Here is a 24,681-nt window from a genome sequence, read left to right as displayed (position 1 = left end):
AGCCCTTGGGAGTTCGCGGTACACGCGAACGCTCTGGCTGCTGTTGCTGCTGGGCTCGGGTCGGACCTGGGACGATCGCGATTAACATTCCGGCCGCTGGCTCGCTGTTCGCGCGGCGCTTTCATTAATTCCAGCGTATTGATTCTCCGGATTGATGAATGGCCGCGCGATAGCGATTCTATGCGCTGTCCGTATACCCTGTATAAATTTTACCCACTCCCTCCTCTCTATCTCTCGTCCGTGCCTTCTCACACTCCCGGTCTTCCTCAACCTCGCCTCCCACCCTTCTCGATCACTATTTCTCATTCATTCCCCATCTTTCTCTCAACCTTCGGGATCCAACTCTTGCCTAAGTTCGCGCACGAACAAGTAAATGGAGAAAGACTTATCCGACTTTACCGAACGGGCGAACCGACGAGGTTTATAAGTTTGGGGTGGAGAATCGCAATATTATCTTCAGCTTGTGTATATAGATACTTTATACAACTTGGAACCCTCGCACCACGATTTTCCTCGAAGAAAATCGATTATTTTTACTTTATTTTTTTTCAACGGATCGAATAACGGGTCCTACAGTTTCCGCTGTCGTATTGTTATCCCACGAATGCACCATTCTTGAAAACATCCGCAATCCTTTTAGCTCGTTCTCCATTTTTTCGTATCCGATTACAAATAACGGAGCAAAGACACTTCGGTTATTTTTATGCAAACTTTGGAGAAGCCCGTAACTTTAACACAAAAATTATAGAAATTATTCGAGTTGCGTTTGCTGGGAATTATTTATAAAAATTGAAACTGATCTTCAGAGAGTTGTTCGATTTTGCATTCGTGCTCACGTACTCGTATATTCATTCCTCTTGGCTCACCAGGTATACATCGGACCCAACAGAGAGGCGGCATCCTTCGGAAAATTCATGAAACGACTGGCCCATTCGAGGATTGAGTTGTGCCTCGCAACGCCGAGAGATGGCAGCAGAGATACGGCGTGCCAGTCACAGAGGTTTCTACGTATATTATTATGAGTACTGCGGGGAAAAAATAGGGTGGAGCGTGGCTTGACAGCTGGGTGGGTTCGAGGCCAAGGTGATTGAAAAGAGGGTGGAGCGTCACGTGACGCTATCGCTGGATATGGAACACGTGACGTCACACTACTATGATGGCCTCTATTCATCAAAATGGCCTCGCCATAGCCTCTCTTTGTTTCGATGCTTCTCTCGCCGTTCTCGAGCTGGCATCATTCGCTTGACCCACCGCCAAGAGACCGAGTGAGAAAAAATTTAATCACGATCGTCGAATAGATTCGTATCGCGCTACAATCAGCGAAATTTTATTCTCCGCCTAGACTTCGCAATGTTCATTGTCGAGTAAAGACTCATCAAAATCGAAAGAAAAGTAAATAAAATTGTTCCCAATCGATACAAATAAATAATATAAAGAAATTCTAATCAATTAATTATTATAATTCAAAAATATTCCACTTCCAAGAGATCTTGAACTCCTGATTTATTTCTCGTGCAACTATTCGCCATCCCAGTTATGTAAATGATAATTCACTAGATTTTTCATTCGTTAAGTCACTAATAAATCATCGTAAGAGACATAAAAATAACATTTTATAAATAAATGTTTTTACTATGCAACGTTATTTAATGGGAGAAAAAGATCATTGAAAACGTGTAACCGATGGAACGTATCGTGCGTCATAAATCGTGCAATTAATCCTCGCGAAGAGCCAAGATTAATAATTAATAGCGTGCAACGAATTAGATAATGTTAATGCGTTAATGAATAAAATAGGACTGGTGTTTATCAAGAGTTGATGAGTGTGTTACAAGATTCGAAATTGCGGAAACGCGCGTTCCGCTCGAACGAGAGAAAGATCGATGGGACGCCGGTATACGTTTAGCGATAGGTACGTATGTATAACAACACACGTACACGGTGGAAGAGTATGTATACGTACAGGAGAGAGGCGAGTGTATAGAACAACGCCGATAAGATAAACGACTCGGCGTCGCGAACAGCTGGGTCCCTAAACTCCATTGGGCCATAAATGGCTCTTGGATGTGACAGTTATGGGACGGGGAGCTCGTGCCGGGGCCGTTGGCACGCCGTAAAACAGTCATAAACTAAGCACGTCGTAAAGCAAATTAAAAGCACACCGAGAGACCGCGATGACCCATTCGACGACTACTGTCTTGTGGAAAAAAAAGCGAGTAACTATGCTCGCATGAGTATATACATTTGTGTGGTAATAATGAGTGTACGGCGATGGGGAAATGACGAGCGTCAAAGGAAGTAAATAATTTTAGTTGAGCTTCTGTGCTGCTGAAGCTATTGGGGTTATCTACGAAGCACGTTATTGAGTTTGCACACACTCATGCTTGGTGGTCTTTCTCCATTTATTACGGAATAAAAGTATGTGGAGGCAGTGATTACGCTCGCGTGTAAATTGCAGTTCGGAGCGATGTCAAAGCAATTAAGTGTCGGATGCTCAATTGATTCTCTCTTCCCTCGTAAATCTACTCTCTCGTGAAAAATGAGAGGAGTAATGATAGGACTAATCCGCTATTACGGATCAGCGGCTCGAGCATTTTCATTCGTCCATCGCCACAAACGAGCTCGAACCGATGCGGAACGCGCAATACGCGGGGAAAGGACTCTGCAGTTGTTGCAAGAACCGGCGCATGCTCGTAAGATTAGCATAAACGAGAGAGACTCCAGAGATGAGAAGCAGACCAAGAGGAACCAGTTTGCAAGGACGTGCGCGCTCCAAAAGCAGAAATCTATCAGCCTCTCTCCTTCTCTCTCCCTCTCGTCTTTCCCTTTCTCTTATGGGCTTTTGCCGATAGAGAATAAGAAAGAGAAAGAGAGAGAGAGAGAGAGACGCCGAAGAGTATTTTTTACCCAGCATCCAACGGTCCAACTCGCTCATAAGATTCTCTCTCCCTCTCTCTTCCTTCATTCTTTCTGAGAACCTCCGCGATGCATCCATAATTCTCTGTGGAGCAGGAATCAGCTGAGAGAAGCGCGTACGCTCGTGAAGCGTGAATCCAGACCACGCGCTCATTTTTTTATCCACTGTGGAAAATACCGCTGTTCTACCGAGCACGAAACCCAAAACAGGTTTGACCACGAGTAATATGCTACAGTTTTAGGATCGATAAACCATTCGATCGTCCTATATATGCACGTGAATTCTTCATAAGTTGTTTATATACATCCACAATCGATATCAAATCTCGATGTAAATCACTTCCTGGAGATGGCTTTCATGACACTGCGTCTACTACAATTTTTCATTAAACGTCTGTTCCTCGCTATCTTATTTCCTACTCCTGCGGTAAAACGACAAAAAAAACGAAAAACATCAACGCGATCGTTTGAAAAGTCGACGCGTTGATTCTCCCATTCAAGTTGTTCATTTCCCAACCATAAAAAGTCAGAGGAAATTTATTTTGTGTTATTCAAATACACGGGTACATTAATCAACTTTATCGGATCGATTCCATTGGATTTTTCCACTTTTATTGAATTTTGAAATCGCCTATTTGAATTTGATGAATAGATTTTTGGAACAAGCTCTTTTCCCATTTCGTAAAATTCGTTTAGCAATAATTTCGGTACGATAAAATGATAATGAATTAACGAATGTTCAGAAAGAGCGAATGAAGAGGTTTTTTTAATCGAAAATCGAGCCGAGTCCGCGGTGTGCTATCTTTATTCCGGTAGGACGAGCGCTATTCCCTTTTTACATCCGCTCATCCCTTGCACATACCACAAAACCACCCCCGTACAAGCCTCCCATATAAATATACGTGTCATTGCACAACCCGATGAGCCCTGAATCGCCGGCTTGTTTTCCCGTCGCACCAGTCCGAACTACACTTTTACACATACGGATATCCACGAGCCAGAGAACGAGAGAGAGAGAGAGAGGGAGAGATAGAGAGCAATGAAAGGGTGTGGGCAGTGTTTCGTACACGAGATAGCTTCTCCGATACCAGCGTTTATTAAATACGACGACCTCTTGCTCTTCGCTCCAGCCTCAACCCTATTCCACGAGCATTACTCCCGCGAGTTGATGCGAAACCGTACGCCCCTTGAGATAACAATCCCTGAATAAATTTTCACTTTTCGTTGCGCCGATTGCGTTTATTTTTTCCTTCGCGAAATTCTAGAACGCCATGACCAGCGTAATTTTTACATTTATCTCGATTATTTTTAGCGACGGATGAGAATCATTGGAAACATTTTATTTTGGGATCACGGCTGAGCGTCTCGGATCCATCGAGCCACTTGGACGATCCATACAATTTCTTCTACTCACGGCTCCATCGGAAGACATTTTTACCGAATTTCGCCTCGCATGTTCCACGAGATTTTCCCAGGGCATTGAACCTCCTCTTTCCCTTTTCCTCTCTCTCTCTCTCTCTCTCTCTCTCTCTCTCTCTCTCTCTCTCTCTCTCTCTCTCTCTCTCTCTCACTGCCTCAATAATTAACCCACGGCGTATAACTCGATCCGGGAGCCTCAGATGCATGTACATCGCCGATATATAAATGTATATATACGCATGAACGAACTGATTCGCGAAGCCTTGGGGAAGTCGAGCGTTGTGGAAACGATAAGAGCTCGCGAGAAGCGAACTCTGATATAACTTGTTCATCCCCGACACGCGAAGAGACTCCTTTCGCTGTGTAACCGAACACACACGAACACAAAATTATTCAAGCATTTGGATTAACTCTGGGATGGTGGGAGAGAAATCACGACCGGGATTTTGTTCTCCGATAATACGACGCGTGTACATTTTACAAGCGACTAAATGGATCGCTGTGAACATGAACAAGAAGAAACTGAAGCCAATGATTTGTGCGCCGAGGAGAATGGAACTCTCGATACGCGGTGGAGAGAGAAAACTGCCGACGGGACGACAGCAGCGGAAAAACTGCTCGACAGAAGGGAAAGTCGCCAGTGCGGACGGGGGTTGAACCTTTTTTGCGCAACTTTCGCTCCTCGGGACGTCCAACACCTTTTGGAAACGGAAAGGCACGCGCGTCCAGATATATGTATATTCCTATGCGTTACACATAGTTGGGAATGCGTCGGGAAAAAATGCTGCACGAATCGGGCAGAAAGAGAAAAGCAGTCGAGGCATCCCTTCGGATTACAACAGCGGGAAAACGCGCTCGAAAACGCTGGCCCTCAAAACTTTCACATTTTTTTCTCGCCCCCGAGATCTCGCGTATTCTTCGGATACATGGAGCATGAAAACGGACCTTTTTGTTCCTAAATTTCGAGCCAAGTTCCGCGCGAAATTTGGGACGATCCGCTTTCACCTCGCCAATGCTAGTGTACGCAATGGACGAACTCTAGCGAGGGGAAACTCTCGAAATGCTGCTTGTGAAACCGGCAACCAGTTAACGAATTTGCGGTCAGAGCCTTAACCTGTGCGCTCGGATTACCCTCCACTTCACTAATACCTGGAAACTAGTGTCATATAAAACTCATAAAACTTTTGACTCGCGTTCAACAGATCAACGGTTAAGATTATCCTTTGACGGACACCGAACCAGAACTTTCGTTCTTTATAACCAGAATATGAAACGAGATTGTATTTTGATCTCATAAATTATCATTTTTATTTCGCAACACACCATTCGAATGCAAAAGCCTTCGACACACAGCTAGAAATCGTTATTAATTATTAAGGGGTTTATTCTAATTAGAATTTTCAAAAAATCCATTTTTTTCTTGCATTTTTCAAAAGTATCAATATTTAAAAGTATTACACTAAAATTTTGTAATGATCTGAGCAGCTAAGTGTACTTTTGAGAGACGTTCACTCGGCTGTCTGAGCGCACCGCCCAGTGCGGCACTTTGCGCACGTGCGCCGTTTTTCTCAAAATTACGTTTCTGGACGGTTCGTTGATAAAATCTTCGAAATCATTCAACCGATTCTTACCAAAATTTTACCACATGTTCTTTGTGACTTTAGCTATAGCGCGTATCATACGAATTTTGAAATTTTCAGCGAAACTATTTTTTTTTTGCGAAAAACGATGAAAAAACGTGCTTTTTCGTAGTTTTTGGAAAAATGACTGCCATTTTGTCATTTTTGAAATAATAAAAAAATGTATGATATGCGCTACAGTCTGTTGAATCTAAAACCATTTTTATTTTTTTTCTCCGATCATTCATTCCAGAGATTTTATCAACAGCGCACACCCGTCTTTTTTTTCGACCCGTCTTCTCCACCATTTTTCTGTACAAACACTGAGTAAAATAAAGATAAAAAAAAAGTTTTTGTGTATTTCAAGAGCGTATTTTTTAGGCCTAACACTTTTTGTATTCACATTTATAATTTATACCGGTCAAAAAAATGAGTGAAAATAGTCTTTTTTGACCGTCTAATTAAGGTAGACCCCTCAATTTAAAGTCGAGAGAAAGCGCTGATTATTTGTCCACTAATGACGTGTGACAAAATGATTTTTTACTTCGTTACTAATTTATTTTCCGGACAATAAATCTGAGTAATGCGCTACCAATAATTTTGGTCTCATAAAGTAATTGGGGCGCCAACACTGTCACGTTAGCTGCTTCGTAAAACATCATCGGAGCAGCGATTCCCCAAATATTTTCGTTCAAATCTTATTGTTTCCTTTCAACCCGAGTTCAGATGAAACGACACAATTTCCAGCGGTTCATTTCAACCGGAAATGAACAATATGAGAGCCCCTCAATGAGGATTCGCGGAGGAATGAATATAGAAAGCAAAAGCTCCGCAGTTCCGGAGGGACGTTGTCACGGAGTTCGAAAGGTCTCTACGTAGAAACGTCGTTGTTCGACTTTGATGCGCTTGCGCACAGCGCTAATTTATAATTAACGCATATGTGGGTGACTTTCACAGGATTGCGATTGTGTACGCGGGTACGTGTAACAACTTTGAAGCTGGAGGGACGCGTATTTCTCAGCCCTTTTCATCCGCGGAATCCCGCATCACGAGATGTTAAACTTTGTCTATTACCAGCCTTAATTGAGATACTTTCTCTGCCTGTGGGCTCCGACACAGTCACACACGCCCATGATTTATATAAAAGCCTCCAGTATACGTTACAAAACTCTAACGTATCTCGAGATTCTCTGATTCTAATGTCCCAGGAGATTAAAAAATTTCCGGGAATATTGGGTACAACCGAATCCAGGTACGAACTACATTAATTCCCCGTCGGGTTGGGGAGGATTAATCGACCGCCGTCCTCTTATAAAATGAAGAAAAAGAAAATCAGTGAAAAAAACGTTCTGACCATTCCAGGGCTTTCAACGCATTCCATTCCCTCACAAGCGTATTGGCATCAATTTTTTTCTATTCATTTAAACACGAGAATATTTTTTTTATACAAATATATGCAGCTCAGCCAAAGAGCAATTATCTTTGCACTCATCGCGAGCATAACGAAAATCACGTTTACCGATTCCCTTCAAAACTGCACATTTTTTTTCATCCACTTGAGATTCCAGAAACGATAAGAACCTTTTTAATATTCATTCGAATAAAGTTGATCGAACCTGTCTTTTGATGAATTCTAATTCGTTTCTGTTGACTCACATGAATCTTATTTACATGGACACCATGAACTATATCGCCGATTCTTTTTCCTCAGTAGTTCAAACGGAATGGGAAAAGTTTGTATTATCAATGTAAATTCTATTTACACAGATAACAACTCGTTCTCATTGTAAAAAATTCTATATACTCATGTGCACGATGTACCATAATCGATAATGGATGAACATACATGTGCGTGTCGTGAATGAAGCATACACGTGCCTCCACCAGGAATCCCAATATCCATTAATGCTGAGACAGCGAAGAAGATAAAACTTTTATGTACTCGGTTCATTTGACTGTGCCATTTTTGATCCGCCAATAACCGACTAAACCACAGATAGTGCTACGTATGAGGAAACACGAAAAAAAAAACACATATATGACAGAAGATAGAGCCGGTGGATTCTATGGGCGTGTGGCGAAGACACTTTTGTGCTCGCCACGTTAACATGTTTGTCAAACAAGCTGAATTCGAAGTTTGCCTTTATTTGGAAACTGAAGCAAACGACGGATTTCGGAAATGTTCCTTCAAAGGAGGAAATACGGCATTTGGAGGCTTGTAAGGAATGGACAGACGCGACCGGAAGTCGAAAGGAAGAGATGAGGAGGGGCAAGAAAGCGAGGAGGAAAAAAGGGCATAAGGAACGAGAGGTAAGTTGGAAGCGAAGAGTTTGCGAAGAGAGTGTACAAAAGGGTTTGGGCAGAGTTGAAAGGGCCGAAAGACGAATGATACAAGAAGGACAGGCAGCAAAGTTTCGACTCTGTAAATCAAGCGGTGCGAGCAGAGTACACGTGTAATATGCGCGTTGCTTTTTTGGTACCCGTAGAAGAAGGATTTTGTTACAATGTTGGTTGATTTGAGAAGCAACATTGCGGTCCGCCAGGGCCAATAAACCGGGAAATATATACGAGGGGCTCGCGAGTCTCTCGCTTGCTCTCCCACGATTTCCTACTGCGTGACGTCTCACGTGGTTCCTTCCACGTGGTTCTACGGTTGAACAGAGAAAACTGCAGTGCGCTTACCGTCTGTCTTTTCGTGTAGCCAGACCGCGCGCGCGGATGTACGAGAGTCAAAAAATATAGTCGAAGAAGGTTACACAACCGAGGACGGGGGCAAACGTTGGGGAAAGAGGCGAAGGGAAAGAGAGTCGTCGGGTTCGTTCTTCATTCGAGTGCGCGCGTGGCCATTAAACTAGGAGCAGACTGAAAATAATTGCCACAGCGAATTCGTACACGAAGCAACGCCCTTTTTAACCCTCTTTGCACACAGCACGATCAACATCTACGTATTTACAGTGTTGTCGAGCTGCGTCAATTAAAAACGTTGAATTACAATCCCTGACGCTTGACGATCCTCGTATATAAACTCTCATTTACTGTAAAACTATTCACTGACGACGTAGCCATTCGAGACTCTCTCCGACACACACCAAAAGACCAAGTGCCAATTAAACGCTAATTAAATCCGTGTCTCCTCTGCATTGCTATGTAGCAAACAAACACGAGCGTCCAGGTGTGTAAATAAAAATGAAAAAGGTGTGTAAAAACGTTTCGTCGAAATAAATAAAATTCCTCGCCATATTCTCTTATCACTCTCTGCCTATCTCCCTCTTTTTCTCTCTCTCAGAAAGCTCCATTCCCTTAATTGTCTACTCGTTACAATTAATTATTTCGAGAACTCCGCAAAATCCTTCCTTTTTATTTGTTCCTCTCGTTTAATGATCTTTCGCTTTCTGCGTCTCACAATTAGTGAAACTAGGAATCTTCTACTGAGCCGTTAACCAATTTGACCTACATGTTGATACATCTACAAATTGTAGAACTTCGGTTTAAGGTAGTTCATGCACGAAACGAATTCCTTAAGAGAGTCTTGATATTTACACAGAGCTTCAATGCGTAGTCGACTGACACGCATATCAAATTTTAAAGGGTTCGTCTTATTGGTTATTTTAAATAAACGTGTTTAAATGCGAAGAAAAATACACAAAGTTATAGGGACTATGCGTAAAAAATCGTTTATCTTTCCATATAACGAATAAACGCTTCTTACGAAGTTTATGAAAAAGTACACAATAACAATGGAGTCTATAATGAAGGTCTGTGAAAAAATTCGAGACGATTGTCTTGCTAGTAATTAAGTTATATTACGTTAAAGATTGAACGAAATTGGTAAAATGAGCACTCGTAACCTCACATTTGCTTATTTCGGCATTTTCTTTCTTCTTGGCTTGGCCCATTCGTGTCACAGCCTTCTGTCTTTTTATTAACACTTTTTTCTTGATTCATTTCCCTTTGTGTTTTCTCTTGCGCTCTCTAAAGCAATTTTTCTACATAAAAAAGTATGGTAATTATGCAGTTTGGCTACTTTTCCGAAAATCAATGGAATTTTTTTTTCTTCTTCTCGAAGTTATCGATTGGACTATAGTAAGTGATATTTCGTCGGGGGAGGCTAACATTTTCCATAAAAACCATGAGTTATGGAGAAAAGTAATCAAACTGCATAATTACCAAAAGTATTTTAGCCAGGGACGAACGAAATTTTGGATCCAGTCGGTGATCGATCCCCGTTCAATTGTAATTTCATGCGCTAAAAAATAAGTTGAAAAAATTCATTTTCAATTTTGAATTAACAATTCTGACATTAATTTAGAGTGATAATATCTTTAATGAATAAGGAAGTAAAAATACAATTCTACGGACGCGGAAAGTTCATAAAGATCCCCACTAGCCCCTTTTTGACTTTGGAACACTCCAAATTTTTTCAAGATCCTCTACCTTGGTGCTGAAGCCTTCGAGTTTGAATATTGCCTCTACAATCCCTCGTGTCGTATCGAGTGAGGTGATTACTTCAGCAATTATTCCGTCAATGTTATCGACTCGAAAGAAAGTGTAAATGTCGAAAAAACGAGGTTCCAATTATAACAAGTTTGAGTATAACGATAATCGTGTTCCAAATTGCGTTAAAACTACACGAGTAAAAAGCAGTTTTATCTTTGAGATTCATTTGAGATTTCAAAGAACAAGATAAATGGAATGACTGGGAGATTGTTGCAAAACGAGGGGAATGGGAAAAATCCCGTAGACTGGAGGTACGCGTAATTCCATATGCAAATATATCCGTCGAGTGTGTGGCCTACTCTGGGTTGCATAAAATATCTATTCGTTTGAGAGAAGCTACGTGCAACGTCAATGCTAAATTCAAAAGTGTGTGCAGGTATACATAACTTGGGAGTATAACAGATTCCACGTCGAGATAATCATGGAAATATTCACCATAAAAGGGAAGCGTTTAGCTCGAATACATTCGCGTGCAAGTATACAATGTTTGCAGTTTTCATTCCTCTAAATTTATTTGATTTTTACCCACGCACGATCTTTACGAGAGTTTAACATTTATGTACTTATAACAGATAAAGTGCAATCATGATCGTCGAATTTGAGTGCTGATACGAATATACACTTTTTTGTCCTTCAAGAATTTGACAGCACACACCGAACATTTGTTTTTCGAAGCTGCTCGTGCACTTGCTATTTTTTCCTCAATTGTAGGCTCGCTTGTAAAAACTAGAAAAATTTCAAAGCCCATAAAAGCGCAATCGTTCCCACGCTGTGAGTGATGTGAAGAGTGCAAAAAGGGTGACGATATCGCGAAAAATGTCTGACAAGAATTAGGCTGTCGCGAGATTAGATACTGATAATCTCCCGAGCTTCGTTGTTTTTATTACGAGTGTGTGCATACTTTTTTTCCCGAATGTAACTTTCGTAGTAAGATGCGTGCGTTCGTATGTAAGTCGCATATTAAAAGTCTCGAATTCTCCGAAGCATCCGTAATTGGACGGTGCTCGAGCAAATGTGTGCTCGTTCCTGACAGCTGGATCAGGTGCACGATTACAAAGTATATTACGTAAAACTTCGTGAACGTACGACAAAGTGTTTTATAGAGCGAGGGAAGGGACCTTGACTGGTGGGTAGAAAGAAAACGAGGGAACGCTCGCGACGAGGATAAACAGCGAGGAGCGAAAACCTCTCACAAAATATTTAGATTTTTTTCTACTCCTCGTGACCGGACACTTGTCTAAAGATCTTAGATTCGTGGATATATCTTAATGACTGGACTATGACTTCCTGGGTCGTAAAAAAGGAGGAAAAAATAGCGGAATATCTTACAGAGTCGCTGAATTATTTCGATGTGTTAATTAGTCATGAGTTACGTGCTTATTTTTTCCTTCAAAACTTTCTGGAGCACGTATACAGCTGTGAATTATTATTTGGACAACCGCGTGATCTTATCGACTGAATTTTCGTATCAAATGATTTTTATTTTAATTGTATATTCTTCCTGGAATTTTTTATTTATTTAAGACCCTGCCCATTGAGTTTGAGTCGTACTTAAGGCTCTATAAATTACAGGTGAATTCATTGATAAGCTGCTCACCCCTGTGTGTAGACGTCAATTTTTTAATTTTTCTTCCCCTTTGTATACTTAGTCCAATTTGGGCTCGAACCTAAATAATTTCACAACACGATATACATCAGAAAATGGATGGTTAGGAACCACGCCGGAAGAATCTTACCAGCGCATAACTAGGAATCTTACGCAGAGAAAATGATGGCTCACAAACTTTTGATAATTTTGTCACTATAATCGGTGGAGATCGAATTTAGAAAAAATCGAGACCACCCAAACGTCAAGTCGAGTCAAGAATCAAGAATGCAAATGCCCAATGCTGATAAAAATTTGTTAAATTTGATTCGAGTTCCGCGTTCCCATTGGGGCTAATTTTAAGGTATTTTATCTTGGACGCAACCAGAGGACGAAACAGAAGTGTGAAATAAAAAGGAAAGCTTCAGATCAGGACTTGCAGCAGCTGTTGCATGCAGTCTCGCGTTTCTTTTCTTTCAAAGTCTTTTCGTTCCTCGTCGCTTTCATACACCCCGCTGTCTTGGCTGCAGCTCCTCGAGGGATGGTTGAAAAAAAAGGACAAAGATCGGGCGTCTTGGAAAAAGACGAAGAATAAGAAGAGGAAGAAGAAGCCACGTGGGATCGCGGCAAAAGGAAGAAACGGGAGGAGACCGTCCCATGCATATATGTACAGGCCGTGTTATATAATGTGTAAAATCCCTGAGAATGGAGATAGAAGCAATATCGAAGCGGAGAATGCAAAAGAGAGACGCGCGCGCGCGCGCGCGAGAATGTAGTGAGAGGAGAACGGCCATGTTATTGGATCCTGGCTGGGTCGCCTTCTAACATGTTCTGGTAGGGGTTGTTTGACAACTTGACAAGAGCACAAAGGCTCGATTCTCTGCAAGCGCTCTCGCAGCCCTAGACGAAGGTGGTGGACGGGGACGACGGCAAAACGGAAGAGCGGAGGGTGGGGGCAGAGAACGTCGCAAACGGTAGGAGAACGAGAGAGGAGGCGTCGCGACGTTCCGTGGAAGGGTAGCTTGAGTTGGAGAAGGGTCGGGAAGGTGGCCAGGAGGTCGAGCTAACATGCAAGGGAGGAAAGCGCCAGTTCTCGATCTCCCGAAACCTCGTGCAGGACCGTGAACAAAGGGGGTTGCGAACGCTTCGCAGTGGATATCTATACGCTGTGAATATTTTTTCTCTACTTGATTTCGGTCGCCTGATACACATGCAAGAGCTTCGATGATTGGACACGTTAGTCGAGGTCTGAAAATCCATCGATTTTTCTTCCCCCCCCACTCAGGGGAGGAACGATAAATAATTTTTTAAACTACGTGCATTATTGATGTTCGATTCCTCGATGTACCAGTGCACGGTCCATTCATCGAATCGAGGCTCACACTTATACACGCGCCAAATTGAATCCGCAAAGGGTTTTGCAACATGCGCATTATCGCGTACGCAGAGCGTAATGTGTCCCCGACACAATTTACCAGCAATTGCCGGGGCCGCGTTCGCGCGGGAGCGCGCTGATTTATCGCGTTCTAAAATACCCCTCGCGCGCGCCTGTTCGGATCTCGCGTTAAAAGCCCTTTTTGGCTTAATGCGGCTTTCGATTGTTGCTGATAGTTCATTCAATTTCTCCTCGGAGATTGAATTCCGGTTGGTAGTATACGCGCTGCTCGCCATACAGCGGAAAAAGAGGCGCGTGATTTTTTCGCGGACGATTCGATTCGCCGGTAAATAGTCGATCGACGCGCCATAAATAATATCGAAATTTTCTTTCCGTCAGTCCTATCCTGGCGATTGATACTGCTGCTGGTAGACGCAAAAAAACAACGCGAATATTTCGAATTGCAATTCATTGCTGAGAAATATTGAGGAAAGATATTGTACTTGAATACGGAAAAAAATGTGTGCCAGACCCCGACACGAGTCTGACGAAATGCGTGTGTGTATGCCGAGGTATGAATCATTATTTTGATACCGAACCCGCTGACAGCCGGTAACTCATCGCGGCTCTTCTGTTTGTTGCTCGGAATTCACCCATTTGTTTTTTCCCTTCGTTTTTCATCCAAGAAATAAAACGATGCGTGTGTGTGTATGGTTTTAAAAGAATGAAGTAACGATAACATAATATGTATTCGTGTGACGAATTTGACGGAATAGAACGAGACTCGAATGCGACATTTCGTGTCTGTCGGAGGATCGTTGCGAAAAACCTGTTCCGCCAGAAGCTCTAAAATAATTCCAAGGAAAACTACGAGACATCGCATGTTCGAATGCGCCAACGTATATGAAAGATTATTTTTATGAGCCAGACAAACGCGTTTCTCAACGTTTCACGCACCGCGATTATATTCCGCGATCGTGTGTCGAGACTTTCGTTACAAAGTTGTAAAATAACTCAGCATTCACGGCGGGATAATTAAAAGTGAAGTCACGTCGATGGCTATTTGCAAACTTTTGCGTTGAGAGAACATCGAGACGCGTAATGTAAAAATAATTTTTTCCTATCAAAATATCACGCGACACGCCAACTTTTCGAACCGTTTTATCGTCCTGGTCATTTCAATTTTCTCGCACTCGTGTGCGAATGAAAATATCGTCGGCTGACCTTCCACGCGTCACGTATCAGGCATACGATCAACGATCGAGTGATCGTTAGATTCGATGCAGCACAAAATGGAATGATCCGCGCAGGATCTGAGTCATCACCGTATAGCAATGTATCGCAACGCGAGTAGAAACTCTTAAGCTAGTTTATTCTCTCCCTTTGGATTCGCGGTTCCGCCCTGGCCAGATCCGGCATGAATTGAAGTAACTTTCAACCCCTCTGGGCCCGGGAAGAGCGACCCTCTTCCCAAAAGTAACGAATCCCTCTTCCTTCTTCCTTTTTTATCGTCCGGGTAGGTTCTTTTGTTCTGTCTAATATTAGGTGAGGCTTCACGCGTGCCTTCGTACAAGTCGTCATCCCCGTGCTGGCTTTAAACAAACACAAACGTAGGTAAATATAGGTCTGAGGGGAATGAGGGAGCAAAAGTGCGGAGACTACTTTGGTACGTCTTCGCAAAGCTCCGGCGGCTTCTCCGGACGGTATTTGGTTTACGCACACGCCCGCAGGGAGGTCTCAAAGGAAGAGAAGCCGAGGGGACGCGAGCGTGAGGGAGGGAGTGAGCGAAAGTGCCACCCTCGCTGTCTCCAGTAAATCAGAAACGCAGCGAAGCATCTTCGGCTCTCCCGCTCGATTCACCGCGCGACGATGGCGCTGGGTGAGCCGCTGGTTGGTGCTGGAAAAGCTTCCCATTTATAGGAGGTCAAAATCGAGCGACTGTACTCTCGGGCTTTCGCACTTATCTCCGGAACGCGCGAGACCCCTTAAATAATCTTCCGACCTCCAGGCATCGTTCAATCGATCGATGCAAATTCGTAAATGAAAAATCGAGGCGCGAGCGTTGAGATAAAAATACAAAGGATTAAATAACCGGAGACGAAATTCCCTTTTCAACAAACGTTCAAAATTTTACCTAAAAACTTTTCCAAAATCCAAAACTCCATATTCCCTGTCACCATAATTTACAAATTTGCTACAAAGTAACTGATTACTTGGGGAACTTACGTTAACCGATTTATCGAAGCGTTTACGCAGAAGCAGTTTAAAAACTTATCGTCAGTTAAAACATTCGTAGATTGCATGCAGCTCGTATATGTCGTCGCATGAATAATTCATTGCATACATTTATAAATAAAAGCATTGTACGAACGGAACATGACGATGAAAAAGCGAAAACAACGGTAAACTTGATTATTTAAGCTACCGCCCGTCGTCGGTTTCTTTCCACGCACGTTTTTTTTCACACAAATTTCCTTGTTTCCACTTAAAATTTGAGAAGATGAGTGTTTATTTCATCGGGAGGACGCGAAAGGTGAGAAAATATGCGAAGAGATAAAAGACCGCGGGATGGCGAACGCTCGCACCGAGCATTATTATGCAAGACGACTATGTTATCTGGCGAGTAATGAAGAGAGCCGTTGTCCTTCGCTACCAGCTTCCCGGCGGGGCAACCCGGTATTGCCCTGTGGTCGTCCGGCACACTTCGCGTTTTCGTGTACACACGCAGGTAGAAGTTCAAACATATAGGCAGATATTTTGAGATCTTGGAAGCAAAAGGGCGCGCAGTCTGAGAGGAGTGAGTCGTGGAACGATGGATTTTGGGCCCTTTCTGACTCCGGGCCCGATATTTCACGGCCGTAGTTGCTTCGGCTCTCGCCAAAGGAAACGGCAGCCGCACACTCCCTCGTCGTATACGTCCCATACAGCATATACTTATGCATACGGTTCGTATATATCTGTATACTCCGGAGAGCTCAGCGTCTCCCGAGGAGATCCCGATTCGAGATTATCTCGCGGGGGTGTCGCACTTAGCAGGACATTTGTCTCTCGGACTCACCCGCTCGCGTTCGTGCTCTCGTCACGCGGGGAGGAGAAGAAAAAAGGGAAAAAAACCTTTCAACTCGACCGATTAACGCATCCATGAAGATGCAGTTTCGATGCATCTCGGAGGGACGCACGCGCCGCGTGGAGACGGGAATGGCGGGAAAATTTTTCTCCCCCTGCTGCGTCCGTGCCTTTTTTATCGAGTCACTTTGTTCGCTTTTCATTGGACTGTCGAAGCGAAGATGTTTCGCTTCATTTCTCGAACAAAACTTTGCAACGCAATATTTCGAAAACTTTTGAGCCTATCGATAAACTCTCATGCAACGTTTCGATTCGACGACACTTTTTCGGGCCTTAAAAAAGCAATTTGAGCCACTGGGCTTACAAAATCGTGGCAAATGTCACGAAAGAAGATAAATAACGAAACTGCACCGACCCCGCGAATAATTCGTGTAAAATTCAACTTCGAGTATGTAAACACGAAAGTGCAATAAAATGTGCAATAAAATAAAGTAAATTCCGTGACTGAATTCATTTAGGAAAAATAGCGTGTTCAGCGATTTCATTTGTGTCGATTTCGAAATAATTGTTTTGCTGATTTCTCCAAGAATCATTAAACACCCGGTTTGACATACCTCTCGTCACCACGTGGCCGTTGTCCGTGATATTTTGCAGGAGAATAATAAGCATCCTTTTTTCTCTCGTTTTATTTTCCTCCTTTTTTTATTCACAAACGCAACGTTTAGCAGTTTGATCGACAGCGGATGCGATACAGCGATATCGCATGTAACACACACGCGGCATGTGGATGCACGCGTGAACCCGTAGCCGCCTCGGGCTCGCTCGCTATCAACTAATTAACATTCTAGGTATACGCCGCGGACACGGTGGTGTTAAAGCTTAGCACAAGTTTATATGCATGTGCTCAAATGAATGCACAAACTTAAATACAAGAGCACACGGTGTTCGTTCGCGTTTTATTTTTATTTTTTTAATCCTCTCTATCTCCGTCTCCTGTTTCGTTCACGGTGCGCGCGCGCTCGCGCGTTTCCTTTTATCGTCGTGTTTTCTTATTCTCATGTCGCGCGGGAGCTTATGCACGTAAATTTTTAGTAGCCGTTGACTCGAACGTACCGGGGCGATTGGTGCGACGACGAAGCAGCCGAATATATTGAAATGGGAGCTCAGCTTATCGGCGTCGCGGTTGGGCTTCGAGGCGAAAAGAGAGCGCACCGGGAGGGCAAAAGAGAGAAAGAGGAATCGGGAAAGAGAGTCGAAGAAAAAGAACGACTGTGCAAACAATGCCAATTACATGTACACAGGTGTCGATTCGTCGATATCCAACGTTCGTGCGATCGTCATTGCGTACACACTCGCTTGTCAAGCCCGTGCCCGAACCGCTGCTCGCGACCCGTATCTCTCCGCCTCGAGCACCTTTCGTCCGCACGCGCAACGAGAACGAAGAGAAATAAAAATACAATATTAAAGATAATAAGGTACAAGAATTCTTGAGAAATTTTCACATTAATCGTGCCTTCGGCGAACGATTCGCTTGTCGCACCGCGGTGCGGGTGGGGGAGAAAATTTCATCGAAGCCACGTGAGGGGGATCGAGTATTCACCAAAATTTTTCCATTCACCTTGAATTCATTGAGGCACTTTTCTCGGCGCTTTGTATCCATGGATCAAATATTCGCACCTCCGAAGACATTCGTTCACAAAACTTTTCATAAGCCGATTGAAAAAATTCTTTAGTTTCTTCCAGACACTTAACGAAATTGGAGTAAAAAAATCACGCAAATCTGGCAATAAAAAAATTCATCTCCTCCGCACTGCGTTGTTCACTTCTCGTCACAAAGTAGCCTCCCAAGCATCGTCGTGAGAAAAAAGGAAGCAAAGAAAACAAAAACAAGCGCGAAACGTCAGTCGGTAATGCGCGATGTGGCGCGCGGGATCCGCGAGCGCGTGTACTCGGAGAGAGCGTCGAGACGCCGATTCGACGCAGCCAGCGCGCGACCCCGTGTGTCAGGAGCTTCTGACTCTCTCTCCCGGTGGAGTTGCAGACAGAAACGGAGCTCTCTCTACTCCGATATGACGCTCGGAGCTGTTGTACGAGGTAGTAGAAAATACACACGGACACACACGTACGTAGGGGCTTCTACACATAGAGAAAAGTGCCGAGTGAGCGAAGGGAACGGAGAGAAAGAGAGAGAGAGAGACACACACACACACACACACACACAGAGAGCGGGAAAGCAAAAGCTTGATCGAAGGAAGGATCGAGACAGGAAGGAGGAGGGAGGAGAAGAGAGAAAAAGTCAAAGAGAGAGAAAAGAAAAAGGAGAGGGAAGTATAGTAAAGCGGATACTAAGCACACACGTATATACTTTCCGCGAATACACATATAAATCGATATTTATAAATATACACACACGCGTTTACGTATTTATGTATCGTATCTATGCTCGCATGTGTACCATAATATATTTATTTATATATCCATAGCCGCGTGTTATCCTAGTGGTTTTCCATGTATTCACTCACAGTGACAAGGATGAATGCGTTTGCCTTCGTATTTTACGCACACTCACGCGTGCCTTTTCCCCCTCCCCCGGGCCCTAGCTTCTCTTTTGCTATGTTCCTCCGCACAAGAGGCGAGTGCGCGAGCGTGAATGTGTGCAGAAAGCCGTATCCTCCCGTCGGGGCTGAGAGCGCGGTTACATAGAACCACGGCCGGACGAGAGCGTCGAGCTGTCAGCGCACCCCAACCCAAAGCCTCGATTCCAGCGGAGCCAAACCTCCCTTTCTATGGGAGAAGCCTCCCCCCCCCCCCCCGCCTTCCCCCTATCCTGGCTTCGAACACCGATGGCTTCGGCAACAGCAACACACTAGCGGCACAACCAGAAGCAAACCCCCCGCTGCACACACGCCACGTCCCTTTTCATCTCGCTCGCTTCTGTCTCACTCACTTCAGCCCCATTTCCTCGTCTCCCCCCTCCCAACATCCCTTCCCCATTCCCGTGTTTGCCAAACAGGCCCTGTGAATTGAACGGCCATACGATACGGACAGAGGAATAAGGGAGATGGCGAGGGAAATACACGAAAAATAAAATGGTGCAGAAAAACTTTGGGAGCTTCATTGACTTTTCAGATTCTCGGTAACACACCGAGAGTGTTTTTCATTTTATTTTTTTTGCTCGAGGACTCGAAAAAAATGGAGGGTAAAATAAATGGTACTGTAAATTGATGGAAAATAATAATTGGCGAACGGCGACGTTGAAATATTTTTGTTTTTATTTTTCAACGCGGCGATTGAACGAGGTCGTATGCTGCTGGAGCGAGAATCTATTTTAGCTCTCGGAGTTATTTAAGCCGAGCTCCATCGGATTTCATTCGTTAGTCATGTCTGTCGTTGGAAGAAGAAACGTAACAGGAACTATCCCCGCGGCGATTCGAGAATCTCCGGAGTGTCAAATAGCCCGCAGCAGCATCCGAGAATGCATTCTGATCTCGTCCGTTATATTTCTTGTTAGTTCAGAGCGGTCTCCTCTCTGGCTCACGTTGTTTTTTCTTTTTGCTCCGTCTCTTTTTACGAATAGTGTGTATAGGCATGGAAGCGGAGGGTATTCACGGAGAGGAAAAAAGACGCGTGGGTGTCTCGCGCTGCCAAAATTGTGGAAAGATGTATGGCCCTCGAAGGGAGGCTGCCCTTGGACACGAAGGGCAAAAAAACTGGGGATAGACACGATGACGAGGACAAAGAGTGGAAAAAAACGAGAAGCACGCAAGGCGAAACGAATGGGGGCGAGAAAAAATTTCGTCGCAACACTGCGGGGGTGTATCCAAATTCCCTGCGGAGCACACGAAGCAAGCTCGTTGAAATAAAACCGAATTCTCAACTCGGCTAAAAGTTTTTTATTCCAGGAAGGAAAAATTCATTCGTTTTATTCCAACACATTTTTGGGCTGTAGCAAGAAAATTGATTGCTTATCCGAACGGAAGTAACGTTTTAATCCAAACGACATGTGTGTTCGGGAGAAAATCGGAAGAGAAAAACCTTGTTAAACATATTCAATATATACAACCCGCCACGGACTTACCATAGAAATGAATAAATTTGTCCCATTACATAAAAAAGTCACTTAACAAATGACTTCTTGCGCTCGCACTCGGAGCAAAAGGTCGCGTTAATCAATTGAGATAGTCGCCGAATAAGGTTCCGCAGCGCTATAATTTCCGGGTCTGTTTAACCGAAGCGAGAGCGTCGTTAGTTTTTCAGTGGGCGTTCTTTTTCTCCCCAATTTTCTAACCTCGTTTCCCCCAAAAAGGAAAATGGTCCGAGTGCGTTTGCGTGTGTCAGTGTTTCGTGTGTCCGTGAACGTGTCTCACGCGGGCTCCCCGAGGGAACGGGGCATGTGTCTGATGACTCTATCCAATCGGACTAAGCCTCAATTTCTCGTCCTCGTTCGCTTCTCTCTCCGATGATCGGGTCGAGGGCGCGTGTTTCTCGTGGGCGCGAAAGAGCAATGCACGCTCAGCGTTCCCTCTCTGTATGTATACTTATACGTGCGTTACTTATATATAATTGTTCTACACACACACACACGCACACACACACACACACAACGACGTTTATGGATATATCTAGCGAGAGCACACGGAACTCGACTGAGAAAGGGAAAGAATAAACGACGAGCGAACAAACGAACGATGGAGAAAAGGCCAACGTGAGAGGGAGAGAAGCGCCTATGATTTATGGCGGCCATTACGATCCCGATAATTATATGCTGCCCCATAGCCGCCCCCTCTTCGACGGTGTGGCCCAGCCGCATGAGAGAGTCGAGCTCTGCCCTCTCTCTCTCTCTCTCTCTCCTCTCGATAAACTCTATCCCCGCGTGCATTAAAAATATATATATTTAGATAGTACGATGTCGAATACATGTTTGTAATTGTGTAGATGATATCCTGTGTGGTTTGCTGGCTTGCATGTGCTTAAGAGCGCGTTCGTTCGCCTGCCGGCTCGCTGATCAACGAACTCATGCTTTTTTCTTCCCTTTTCCAACGATTTTTAATATCGTGCTAATTTTTTTCTTTGCTTTTGTATTCCGCGCAGTGAGAGCTGGAAGGGAATAGTGCAGAAGAAGAACTCGCGAGCTCTCGGTGCAGGGTCGAGAAGACTCGCGCCGCGTTCGCCATGATTACGCCGATCCATCGCGAGCCTCGCCGCGTGCAAAGGCGCGATCCAGCGCACGTGTAATACTCTCCGTTTGCAAATGCAGGCTCGCGGTTCAGCGGCGTAAAAAATAAAGGGGTAAAAAGAGGCAGGCGGTAAAGTTGCTGCTCACGATATTTCGCAGTCCCAACGATCCAACGATTCCAATCTGACGGGCAATATTATGTATATACGGTTGTAACGTAGCCACGAATTATCGTGTTACTTTGTAGCCGTGTATGGTGTGTGTACGTGGAGCGCACAAGCGTTAAGGTATTTTACCATGTGTCAAAATTTAATTCGTATTTAGGGGTTGCTCCGGGGGGATAAATGATGGTGAAGATCGATCATGCGGTGGAAATGAAATAAAAATGCCCCGGTACATCAGCCGTTTCTCGCGAGAGGTGGGAGGAGGCGATCATTCCTCTGATAAACAAAAAACAATGACTGCTGCTCCTCGAGCCTGAATCGAGGGTGGCTGCGAAGCAAACTTTTTATTCTACTGTACATCGATACGCGTGGTAGTGCGAGTGTAAGTGCGCACACGTATACGCAACGGAAGGCTCGTGAAAATCTCCACCCTCCGACGAGCAAAGCGACGGGACTCTCATAAATATTGTACCGAGAGTCCCGGTGATAGAGGCCGGAACGATGAAAGTAGCGTGTAGAGCTGAACAGAGAAATGAAATCGTGTATATATGAAGAAAAATATAGGCAGCAAGCCCGCTTCTCCCCGTGGACCACTTACTGCCCCGAATCTTACCACGGAACCCCAATCATCTAAGTATTTCTTAACAACATCCATTTCTTTTGATGAAATTATCGCGATCGAAGCGCAGCGAGAGGGAAAGAGAGAGTCGGAGCAGCAGCTTCTCAAAGAGGAGGGAAAACGCGCCGCAGCGATTTATAAAAATCTCTTCACGCCCGAAACATTCGTTAAATTTTTTATTCACGAAAAACAATTCTTCAGTCTTAGAACGAGTGATTCGGCACTGTCGACAAATCTTTGACGCCGTTGCCCGTTCCTCGCATAATCTCGTGCACCACGAGGACGCTGAAAGCGACAAGAATTCGCGCTCAAATGAAGACCCTATCGGGAGAATTGATCGCGGAATTAAGATCGCATTCTCTTTAGTTGCGGTACAAATGTAACGTATAAAACGGCGACGTGGATACACGTTATTGCACAGGACAAAGCACAACTGATTGAGACATTGTAGTGGCGTCGTTTAATGCGGCGTTACGTCACGCGCCGTATAACTGTTACAATAATAAATCGGCTCCGGCATTATTGTCTTCCTTCTCGTGCTCATAACTCGCTACGATAACGGGTGTATATAGCTATACCCGAGTCTAGATGAATTCATGGTTATACGTACGAAGCAACGCGTGTAATGGAATTGACATTCATACACGTTGGAACGTTGTTAGGCCGGTCAACGTACACGGATACGCGATTATAAAGTGGTCGCGTATTGAGACTGTGCACCCGAGCAATCCATACGAGCATTTGTGCACGGGTTTGTGTGCGTATTTGCTCGTATGTGCGCGGGCGAGATCGTGGCCCCGTGGCTCATTAGCATAACCAAGAGGCAGGAGGACAGTAGAGCATGGAAGCCATGAAAGAGAGAGTGCGGGAGCAAAGTCAGAAAGCCCAGCTCATGAAACACGCTCGCCGTTCTCGGACTGTCCTGTGTGTAACGCGAATGTACACCCGAAGGGCAGCTCGCAGTTACAACGTGTTAACTCCCTGATGCTGTTATAACAAAGAGAGAGAGAGAGAGAGGTCCAGGAGCCGTATGCTCGGGCACAAGGGCTCCAGCGGGTCCAGGTGGTCAACTTTCGACCCTGATGTTGCCGAGAGCCAACTTTACCTGGAGATGCTCGGATCCTAACGATAAAAAAGCGACCTTCCGGTCGGATGCAGATTGGAGGATGAACTCGTGATAAATTTTCTATTCAACTTGTGTTGCCGTTGGTTTTTTGCAATTTTGTTCCTTTTCGAGTGCTGTGGCTTCAGGGGTTTGTTGACTTTTGTGAAAAATCGTGTGTCCGAAGAGAAGCGAACGACGTGGATGAAAATTTCTGTGGCGCAATTTCACTGACTGCGTCATTAATGGGATCTCGTAATCTGAGCAGTGAGGAGAAAACGAGGATGGATCATGCCTCTCCCCATCAAAGGAGCTCTCTCACTCGATTTTGTCACCGCGCGCGCGACGAGAGGATAGGACAGATCGTCGCAGACGGAGAGGTACGGAATGAGTAGCGGGATGAACACCGGTGTGTTGTTGTTCGGATCGTTGCAATTAGCGGGCCATAAATCTCTGAGATAACGAGACACACGGCGCCCCGAAGGCGTCACGATGCTCTATCCGTCCCCGCGAGCGTGAGGGGATAAAAGAGAGCGAGAGAGAGAGAAAGGGAGTCGGATAGAAAAAGAAAGAATGGGGAGTTTACGTCGTTCGCCAACTCCTGATCTTCGCTTCATCTTCTTGCCGTCTGACTCTCTATATATCTGTAGGCATCTTTCGCTTTTTCGTCTCGGTTCTTTGGTTGTGGCGCATCTTTCGCAAACTTCCAACTTTCTTGGTTATGCTCCCGAGGAACGGGCGAGCGAGTGAGAAAGTGGAAAGAAGACGCGAGCGGCATGGACCGTGGGTGACATGCTCGACGTCGCTGTTCCCAACGTCGTCGACGACTACGACGCCGGAGTCGCGGCGTCCTCTTCCCCCGCGGAGCCCCTCCATCTCCGGCACTTTTCGAAAGCCGCGAGGAGTCTGATGTAGCCAGAAAACACACGGGCCATCCATCTTGTGCCACTCGACGAAAATAACTCGAATTTAAGAAGTTTCTTCGTCGAGCGAAGCACCAGTCTCCTCTTCGCGTCTTTCAGGGGCATAAAGCTCTCGAAAACAATACGGAGCGAGACGAGACGAACCAGTATGGAGGCTGAGCCACGAGACTTTATATATCCTCTAACTTATCCTCCGTTGCGCAATGGCCGACTTGACGGA

General features: G+C 44.6%; 1 protein-coding gene across 2 annotated transcripts in view; it reads right to left on the bottom strand.

Moving 5' to 3' along the window:
* Positions 1-24,681, bottom strand: part of LOC122407742 (homeotic protein antennapedia-like) — a 145,725-nt gene that overhangs the window by 22,947 nt on the left and 98,097 nt on the right. The window contains exon 1 of one of the 2 annotated variants that reach the window (XM_043414156.1): positions 18,096-18,216. The exons of the other annotated variant lie outside the window; for it this stretch is intronic. The gene's annotated coding sequence lies outside the window, so the exon portion shown is untranslated. Of the gene's footprint in view, positions 1-18,095; positions 18,217-24,681 lie in introns of those variants that run through there. 2 annotated transcript variants of the gene reach the window in all.

The sequence above is a fragment of the Venturia canescens genome, chromosome 3, assembly GCF_019457755.1.
Source record: "Venturia canescens isolate UGA chromosome 3, ASM1945775v1, whole genome shotgun sequence".
Lineage (NCBI taxonomy): Eukaryota > Metazoa > Arthropoda > Insecta > Hymenoptera > Ichneumonidae > Venturia > Venturia canescens.
This window is presented reverse-complemented; position numbering and strand designations above follow the sequence as displayed.